Here is a 9123-nt window from a genome sequence, read left to right on the forward strand (position 1 = left end):
AGGTCTCCTGCATTGCAGGCATATTCTTTACTGTCTGAGCCACCAGGGATAAATTTTCACATAGTCAAATTTATTGATCTTTTCTTTACATCCTCTGGGTTTTGACTCATGGTTAGAAAGCCTTACGCAATATCAGAGCTAAAGAGGAAGTCCCCCATGTTTTCTTCTGGTCTTTGTGTTGCTTTAGTTTTTACTCTTAGAGCCCTAATTCACGTCATTTATTCTTTTGCTGGGTGTGACATATGGATTTAATTTTATCTTTTTTCAAATGGCTACCCAATTGTCCCCAGTACCATTTATAACAAAGTCCATTTTTAGAATGTATCAAAGATGGCTTCTCAAGTCACTGGGGTGAAGATGTGTTTGTGTCTGTTTCTAAATTTCTGTCTATTGCAATTTGTCTATTCATGTACCAGTGCCACCCATTTCTAATGACAGAAGCTTTCTCTTTTTTAATCTCTGCTAAAGCTATTTCCTCCTCACAGTTTTTCTTTCCCAGTGTTTTCCTACCTGTTCTTGTATGTTTATCTTTCCAGATGGACTTTTCAACTCGTATATCTTCATAAAACAGCTTGCTGGTAGTTTTATTTGGATTGTATTGAATTTACAAATTAAGTTAGGGAGAACTGACATCTTTGTAATGTTGACTTATCCTGTCCAAGAATAGGAGATGTCTTTCTGTTTGTTCTTAGCGTCTTTCAAGAAGGTTTTAAAATTTTCCTCATGTATTTTTATGCATTTCTCGTTAAATTTGTTCCTAAGCATTTAATTTTTTTTTAATTGTGAAAAGGCTTTTCTCCACCTTTCTGACCTCTGTTTATTGTTTGTATATATAAAAGCCATTGAATTTTGTATTTTAATTTTGTATCCTGCTATTTCAGCAAGGTCTCTTACTATTTGAATTAGTTTTATCATTGGTTCTCTGGGTTTTTTTTTCAGGTATAACATTATATGATCTGCAAATAGATATATATATTTTTTTCTTCTTTACTCAGTCTTAGGCCTTAAATTGATTTATTTTGTCTAGTTGTATTAGCTAATATCTCTGGTACAATGTAGAATAGTGGTGTAGACAGTCTATTCTTGCCTTGTTCCTGATCTTCCAGTGTTTCTTAGTTAAATAAGATGTTTATTTAAGGCTTTAGGGCTACCTTTTACCATGTTGAGAACATATCCCTCACTTCCTATTTCACTGAGAGATGTTATTATGAATTGGTGTTGAATTTTGTTAAAGACTGTCTTGGCATCTACAGGAAAAAATCATCGGACTTCCCTGGTGGTCCAGTGGTTAAGACTCCACGCTTCCACTGCAGGGGGCATGGATTTGATCCCTGGTTGGAGAGTTAGGATCCCACGTGCCATGGGGCAACTAAGCCTGCATGCCACAACTACAGAGCATGCCCCCTCCCCGCAGAATCATGATTTTCCCCTTAGGTTCATTAGTATGGTGCATGCTTGTTATGGGTTGAATTGTGTCCACCCCCAAAAGAAGTTGAAGTCTAACTCCTAGCACCTCATAATGAAATTTGGAAATAAGGTCTTTTCAGAGGTGACCAAATTAAAATGAGGTCATTAGTGAAAGTGAAGTTGACTCTTAGTGACCCCATGGACTACAGCCCATCAGGCCCTCCGTCCATGGGATTTTCCAGGCAAGAGTACTGGAGTGGGGTGCCATTGCCTTCTCCATTAACAGCAGCTAGGCATATTATATTTACTTGGAGCTGGTATACTTGGTGACAGCCTTAGTGCCCTAGGACACGGCGTGCTTGGCCAGCTCCCCAGGTAGCACCAAGCGCACGGCAGTCTGGATCTCCCTGGATGTGATAGTCGAGTGCTTGTTGTAATGCCTCGCCAGCGATGCGCTCGAAAACGTCGTTGACGCACGAGTTCATGATTCCCATGGCCTTGGACGAGATGCCGGTGTCCGGATGGACTTGATTCAGCACCTTGTACACGTACACAGAGTAGCTCTCCTCGCGGCTGCGCTTGCACTTCTTGCTGTCCTTCTTCTGGGCCTTGGTCACAGCTTTTTTAGAGCCCTTTTTAGGGGCAGGAGCAGACTTAGCCGGTTCAGTCATGTCTATAATGACAACACCCAACAACACAGAAAGATCTTGAAAAATCCAACATGACCCGTGTCCTTATAAATGGGAACTTTGGACACGAGATAGATACACAGGGAGAACACATGTGAACACAAAGATGCAGATCATGGTGTTGTGTTATAAGCCAAGGAATGTCAAAGACTGCCGGCAAACCACCTGAAGCTAAGGAGAAAGGCGCAGGGCAGATCCTCCCTCACAACCCTCAAAAGGACCCAGCCCTGATGACACACTGCTCTTGGACATCTAGCCTCCAGATCTGTGAGACAGTAAATTTCTGTGTTTAAGCTGCCCAGTTTGTGGTGGCTTGTTACGGCAGTCCTAGCCAACATGTACTATTAATGGATTTCCTAATGTTAAACCAACTTCATATTCCTGGAATCAATCCCACTTGGTTTTGGCTGGCTCCTAATAATATCCAGGATACTAACAAAATATAAGTAGTGTTTCAGAGTAGCATGGAATTGAGAGCAAGTCAGAGTTCATGTTTGTCTTTCGTATCCCTATTTTCCATGGTGTCTGCTCGTCCCTCGAGTTCAACATGGCTCTCCCCTTTCCTGAGCTCTCAGGAGAATACTGTTTGTTAGTTTTCTGTGTCCTGAAAAGTTCCGTGTGTCCAGCTCCACTCCTCTCCCTGAGATCCCATCCCCTTGGCTAGATGGCCATGGGGGAACTGGTTAATGAGGTTACTTGAGTACTCCACCCCAAGACATTAAGCTCCGTATTGAGCCACTCCCCTTGCCAGCAGGTTTTCTTTGAAAGTAAAAACGTTAGTTCAGTCGTGTCCAACTCTTTGCAACCCGATGGGCGGTAGCCCGCCAGGCTCCTCTGTCCATGGAATTCTCCAGTCAAGAATAAAGGAGTGGCTAGCAATTCCCTTCTCCAAGGGATCTTCCTGACCCAGGGATCGAACCTGGATCTCCCACATTGCAGGCAGATTCTTTACTGTCTGAGCCACCAGGGAAGCCCATGGGATCTTTAAAAGAAATTCCTGTTTTTAAGAATTTCACTTGGGGGACTTCCCTGGTGGTCCAGTGGCTAAAATTTCACCCTCCCAATGCGGGTGGCCGGGGTTCAACCCCTGGTCAGGGAACTAGATCCCTCATACCGCAACTGAAAAACCACGCATGCTGCAATGAAGGTCGAAGATCCAGCATGCTGCAGATAAGACCCGGCACAGCTAAATAAATTTTAACACAAAAGAAAAATTTCACTTGGGAAACTCTGTTATGTACAGGAGCAGTGAAGATAGGGGTCTGCTGTTCTGCAGTACAAAAGTTTCCCTCCAGGGCTCTGGTGGGGAGGAGGCTATGAAGTCCTGCAGAACTAGGAGGAGGGAACGGGCTCAGCTCTGGGTGACAGACACTCTCTCAAGAGAAGTGGAAAGGGCTGCCTTGTGAGGGAATGAGGTGTCCATTTGCAGGAGGATGTAGCAGAGGTGGGGCAGTCAGTCAAAGAGCCATCAGAGGTGAAGAGGAGGCGAGGGGAGAGAGGAGGAGGGGAAGGGCACAAGAGTGGAGTCAGACAGGGTGTATAGGATCCCAGGTCTGCCATTTCCTAATTGTGTGACTGGGGCATCTCCCGGAGGCTCAGTTCTGTCATCTGTAAAATGGGGCTAATGAGAGCTCCTGCCAAGGGTGGTTGTGAGAATTAAATGGGAAAAGTGCCTACACTGCAGGCCCCGTGATGGCACCGCTTGGTGAATCAGTTTATAACAACCAACCAGCAGGGACCTGGAGCCAGAGCATCATCAGAGCCCTGCCCCTTCCCCCCCCTCTTTTTGGGGGACCAGGCTCTTCCTGGCTTGTCTGGAAACCTCCCTCCCAACCCCCAACAAGAGCAAGGCCAATGCCTCTCCCACTCCACCAGACTGGGTGCCCTGGACACGTCACTGTCCCTCTCTAGGTCTCTTTCCTCATCTGCTAGAGGAGGTGGGAGCTGCCAGAGATGGGCTCTGGGGTAGGTCCTTCCAGTTCTAAGATCCTAGGATGGCTGGGCTTCTGAGTAGCCATGTGTACATGTCTCTGCTCCTGGGGACCCAGTGTCTTCACAAAACGAGGGGTTTGGGCTAGATGGAAATAGTAGCTAAGCCCTGCTGAACACTAACTCTCAGCCAGGGCCCACTCTAGTGCTTTATGTGACTCAGTCCATTTAATCCCCACAGCAACCCCGAGGGGTGGTGCTACTATCATCATTTTATAGGTGAGGTGACGGGGTCACAGAGAGTGTGGGTCACTTGCCCAAGGTCATACAGCTGACATGAACCCACGCGGTAAGTCCAGGACACATTCTTGCAACCACCACGAAACTTTGTATTTCAGAGTGTTGTGGCTCTAACACTCTGAAATACATAAGGGAGGGCTAAGCATCCTGTGAACTCTACCCTTGTGAAGGCTGAAGCAGCCACATTTTCTCAGCCAGGACCCCAGCTTCACTTATGAACATGTGGGAGTTGCCCAGCCCAGAGGCAGTGCTGCTCAATACCGCTTACCTATATGTGATCATCACTCACTTCTGCTAGAAGCCCATTTTACAGACAGAAAAATGAGGCTCTGAAAGGACAGTGGACTTGTTTGGATCACACAGCCAGTAACTGGCAGAGTGAGGACCCGAGCCCAGAACTCCCTGGCTTCACCAAGCAGTACTGTCTTTCCTAGAACAAGCCTCAGCCTCACCTGCCTGCACACTCCACCACTAACCCCAGAGAGGCAGCATGAGTTTAGGGCCCTGGAAGAGACACAAGAGGCCAGGTGGGGATGCTGAAGATGGGGGTAGGGCTTTGTGGTGGAGACATGACATTAGGGCCAAGCCTGATACCAAGATGTGCCATGTATAGAGGCAAGGAAGAGCCTTTCAGACTGTGCAGGTCCCCATTAGACAAGGTCTGAGTGCAGGGAAGCTGGGAGCCCTTGAGAGGAGCACTGGGAACCCCTGAGAAGAGCACTAAGAGCCTGGGGAGGCTGCATCCCAGGGCAGGGGCAGTGGAATGCGATTTGCCTGGGACAGTCAGGCAAGGGCACAGCCTTGGAACATTGTTCTGTGGGCGGTGGGTCATGGCTACATATTTGCAAGGCTCTGTAAAGGACTGGACCTACACCTGGGAGTGGGGGGTTGGGGATGTCTGGGGGGCCTGGGACAGGCCATGAAGAGGCTGGGTTAGTCAGAGTGACTTAAGTAGATGACATCACCCAAGACTGGGAACACTGGGCTTCCAGGTGGTGCTAGTGGTTAAGAGCCCACTTGCCAACGCAGGTAGATGTAAGAGACGCAGGTTCGATCCCTGGGTCGGGGAGATCCCCTGGAGAAGGAAATGGCAACCCATTCCAATATTCTTGCCTGGAGACTCCCATGGACAGAGGAGCCTGGCGGGCCACAGTCCATAGAGTCGCATAGAGTCCTACACTACTGAAGTGACTTAGTGTGCAGGGGAACACAGGAGGGAGAGATGGTGGGTCTGAACTTCTCCATCTTCGAAGTGGGCTGACCTAGGCCTCCGATGAGCATAATAAGCACGTCTGTCCTGCCATCCCAGAGCCCCTACTGTGTGCCAGGACTGGTCACTCACAAACCTTCTCTATCTTATTTGGGGAATATGCCCCTCCTTCTGTCCTCCCATCATTGCACAAGTAAATAAATATTCGATATGGGTCTGGAACCAGCTTTCCCCATTTGACAAGGGCCCTCTTTGCACCTCCAGGGGTCTGGGTCTGGCTCCTCCATCCCGAATTGGCACCCCACTCCAGTACTGTTGCCTGGAAAATCCCATGGATGGAGGAGCCTGGTAGGCTCCTCCATCCGTGGGGTCGCACAGAGTCGGATACGACTGAAGTGACACAGCAGCAGCAGCAGCAGCAGCAGCATGGACATGAAAAGGGGCTTTCCTGGTGGCTCCCACCAGGAAAAAATCTGTCTGCAATGCAGGAGACCCAGGTTGGATACCTGGGTCTGGAAGATCCCCTGGAGGAGGAAATGGCAACTCAATCCAGCAGTCTTGCCTGGAGAATCACATGGACAGAGGAGCCTGGCCGGCTACAGTCCATGAGGTCGAAAGAGGTGGGACACGACTGAGTGACTATCACACGCACAAACACGGACATGCAGATGGGTGCTCGCCTCTTCGTGTCCTTCTTTTCCCAGCCCCCTGGCTCAGTGCCAGCCTCGGCTGGGCCCTGGGGGACTCCTGGAGATGTAGGGAGGAAGGGACGGGAGAACACGGGCCCGATCAAGCGGTCAGGGGTTGGGCTGAGGCGCGCGGGCCCCCAAATCCTCTCCTACTTTCCAGCGGGAACTCCGCAGCCACCTCACGCCCGGGTCGCCTCGGAGCTCGGCACCAGTTCGCATGCGCATCAATCCTGTCCCTTCAGCCTCGCTGGAAACCACGCCCCCGTCCCCAGCTGGGCGGAGGCCGCGGGGCGGGGCGGGCCGCCCAGGGAGTCCTAGCTCGAGCCCCCGCCCCAGGCCAGCCCCAGCCGATCGCGGGCCGGAGCCGGAGGCCACTAAGTGGGGGGAGGTCCAGTCTCTGTTCCGGTGCCGGCGCCGAGCGCTGCATCCCCGAATCCGCTGGACCCGCGGCGGCGCGGCAGGTAGAAGACGCTGCGCAGAGGGAGGCGTGTGCGAGCGCGCGGGTGTTCATGTGTGTTTCGGGGGTGTGTGTGTACGGGTGCATTGCGGGGCAGCGCGTGCCCTGTGATCACGAATCGGTGGGTGTGGGGGTACACACCCCGCCGCCGGGGAGGAAAGAGGTGAGCGCTGGCTTTGAGGCCCCGGGGTGGAGGGGCGAGGACCGCCTGGGATCCGCCCCGGCCCCCGGGGCTCTCCCCACCCCCATCCGCGACGAGGGGCGTCTTCCCACTGCACCTGGGTGTTCCGGAACTGTTTTCCTAGTTCATACCAGCTGGGGGGTTAGCTCCCGGGGCTTGACTGGCTCTTCCCCTCCTCTTCCTCAGGATTCCCTTTCCTATCCCTTCCCAGACCTCCACCCTTTCAATTCTACAACCCCTCCAGGGTGCTTCCCCATCCCCCGTCTCTGGCCGCTTGGGAAAAGGGGCAAGGCCAAAGCCGGTTCCCTTCCTGATCCTCTTGTCAGGTTGAATAGGGGCCTTTTCCCTGGGCTGCAGGGCTTGGGTGTATGTGTGAGGGGGCCGGGGAGGCAGGCAGAACTGGGGGAGAATGGGTCTTGCGCTTCTCGGATCATGCTTCCCTCCTTCAGAGTTGGGAGTCGGAGGAGACCCACCAGGGTTCCAGAGGTGAAGCAGGACGGATGATTAACAGGTGCCAAGTTCTCTCCAGGTTTCATTTCCTGTGGTGAGAGTCAACCCAGATCCCACAGGGTTGAGGAGAGTGGGGCTCAGAGGGTGGAGGCTACTCTTGCTCTCAGGACTGCTAAACCAGAATTTTGTACCTGAGTTGGCCTGGCTCTCAAATCAGAATCCTTTCCCTGCACCAGCAGCTAGAGAGAAGTGCGAGGTCAATTATTTTTAGGATTCTGGGGAGGGAGAAATCTGGGCAGACTTCCTGGAAGAGAGGGAGTTTGAGAGTGGGGCTCAGTCTACCCATACTTAGGTGAGGACTCCTGAGGGAACTATTGTTCTGCTGCAAGGATTGAGACCCTCCTACCCAGGGTCTTTGGGCCTGGCCTTTGCTGCGGTCTGGAGTTCCCCGGGTGGGGGTGGGGAGGCCTGGCTGCTTTCCCTGCTGAGGGCGGGGCAGGGTGGACCCAGCTGTTGCTGCTTCAGGCCAGAGCTGGAAGCCAGGACATCGAGGTGCTTAGGCGGGGTCATTACCCTGAGGAACCTCTCTTCTGACTGATGAAGCGATGGGTCAAACCCGGAAGCCCCTGCCCAGAGTTGCACACCAATGCACCCAATGCACCCAAACCTCGCCCCTGCCCAGGAGCTGGGCAAGGTTTCACTGTGAAGGATACATCTGTACTGGGTGTTGAAGGATGAAAAGTTCACCCAGCAGAAAAGAAAGGGCAGGGCACTGCAGGCCTGGGGATAGATGAGTGAAGGCCTGGAAGCATGCAACTGCATGTGGTCCAAGGGTAGCGGCGAGAATGACAGCGAAGCGCAGCGTGCCGCAGTGGATGGGGTCCCAAAGAGTCGGACCAGAGTTAGGGACTGAGCAACGACAAAAAAGGGCATTAGATCATCAGATGTGTGGCTCTGGGGTGGGTGAGTTGCTCTGGAGGCCAGTGAGCAGAGGGCCAGAGCAAGGAGAAGCCCCCTTCTCTTTCCCCTTGCCTCTCCCCTTCTCAGCTCCCCACCCAGACTTGGCTTGGCACCCAAGGAGGGATCTGATAGGGCTTCCCATGGGAGAGGGGTGGAGCATGGGGAAGGGTGTCTGGGGGAGCCCTTTCTGAGTTGGGGCCACCACTGGCGGTGGAGCAGGTTTGGGGAAGTTGATGAGGTGTGAGAGGCCTGTGGGTTTTGGGGGGTGTGTGTGGGGGGGTGACGTCCAGAAACTGGTCCCAGACCAGTGCTGTCTCTGGCTGCTTCTGCCCTTGACTTCCCTGCAGGCTCCCGGGACAGCCCTGAGCCCTGGTGCCTGAATGGGAGGCCCTCTTGGAGCCCCCAGTGGGCACTGCAAAACCTGCCTCCATGACCTCTCCTACCTGCAAGGCTTGACATGTGTCAAGCTTCCTCCCAGCCGAGACTGGCTCTGCACGTGACCTTGAGGCAGGAAACTTCCCCTGTGAGTCTCAGTTTCTTCATATGTGAAATGGTGATAAATGCTGCCTAAACGCAGGGATTCAGGGGTTGATGATGAAGTTAATTTGTATCACTAAAAGTGCATTACAAAGTACATGGTGTTTAAGTCGTCATTATAACTAATAACTATAACTATAATAACATATAACTAACCGCATCACTTAGTCCTTTCTTCCCTGGGGAAGGAACAGCCCAGAGGAAGGAGGGGCCGACTTTGGGAGAAGGGTGAAAGGAAAGAGGAGGCCCCTCTTGGCTTCTGTGGTTGGAAACTGTGGCCCTCTCAACCCACTCCCGTGGGTGGGCTTGCTCTC

At 52.0% G+C, this 9123-nt stretch overlaps 1 protein-coding gene across 2 annotated transcripts in view; it reads left to right on the forward strand.

Moving 5' to 3' along the window:
- The first annotated feature begins 6537 nt into the window (after positions 1 to 6537).
- Positions 6538 to 9123, forward strand: part of CAPN5 (calpain 5) — a 57614-nt gene continuing 55028 nt past the window's right edge. For both annotated transcript variants that reach the window (XM_010831773.1, XM_010831774.1), the window contains exon 1: positions 6538 to 6685. The gene's annotated coding sequence lies outside the window, so the exon portion shown is untranslated. The remainder of the gene's footprint in view (positions 6686 to 9123) is intronic.

The sequence above is a fragment of the Bison bison genome, unplaced genomic scaffold, assembly GCF_000754665.1.
Source record: "Bison bison bison isolate TAMUID 2011002044 unplaced genomic scaffold, Bison_UMD1.0 scf7180017864531, whole genome shotgun sequence".
Taxonomy (NCBI): Eukaryota; Metazoa; Chordata; class Mammalia; order Artiodactyla; family Bovidae; genus Bison; species Bison bison.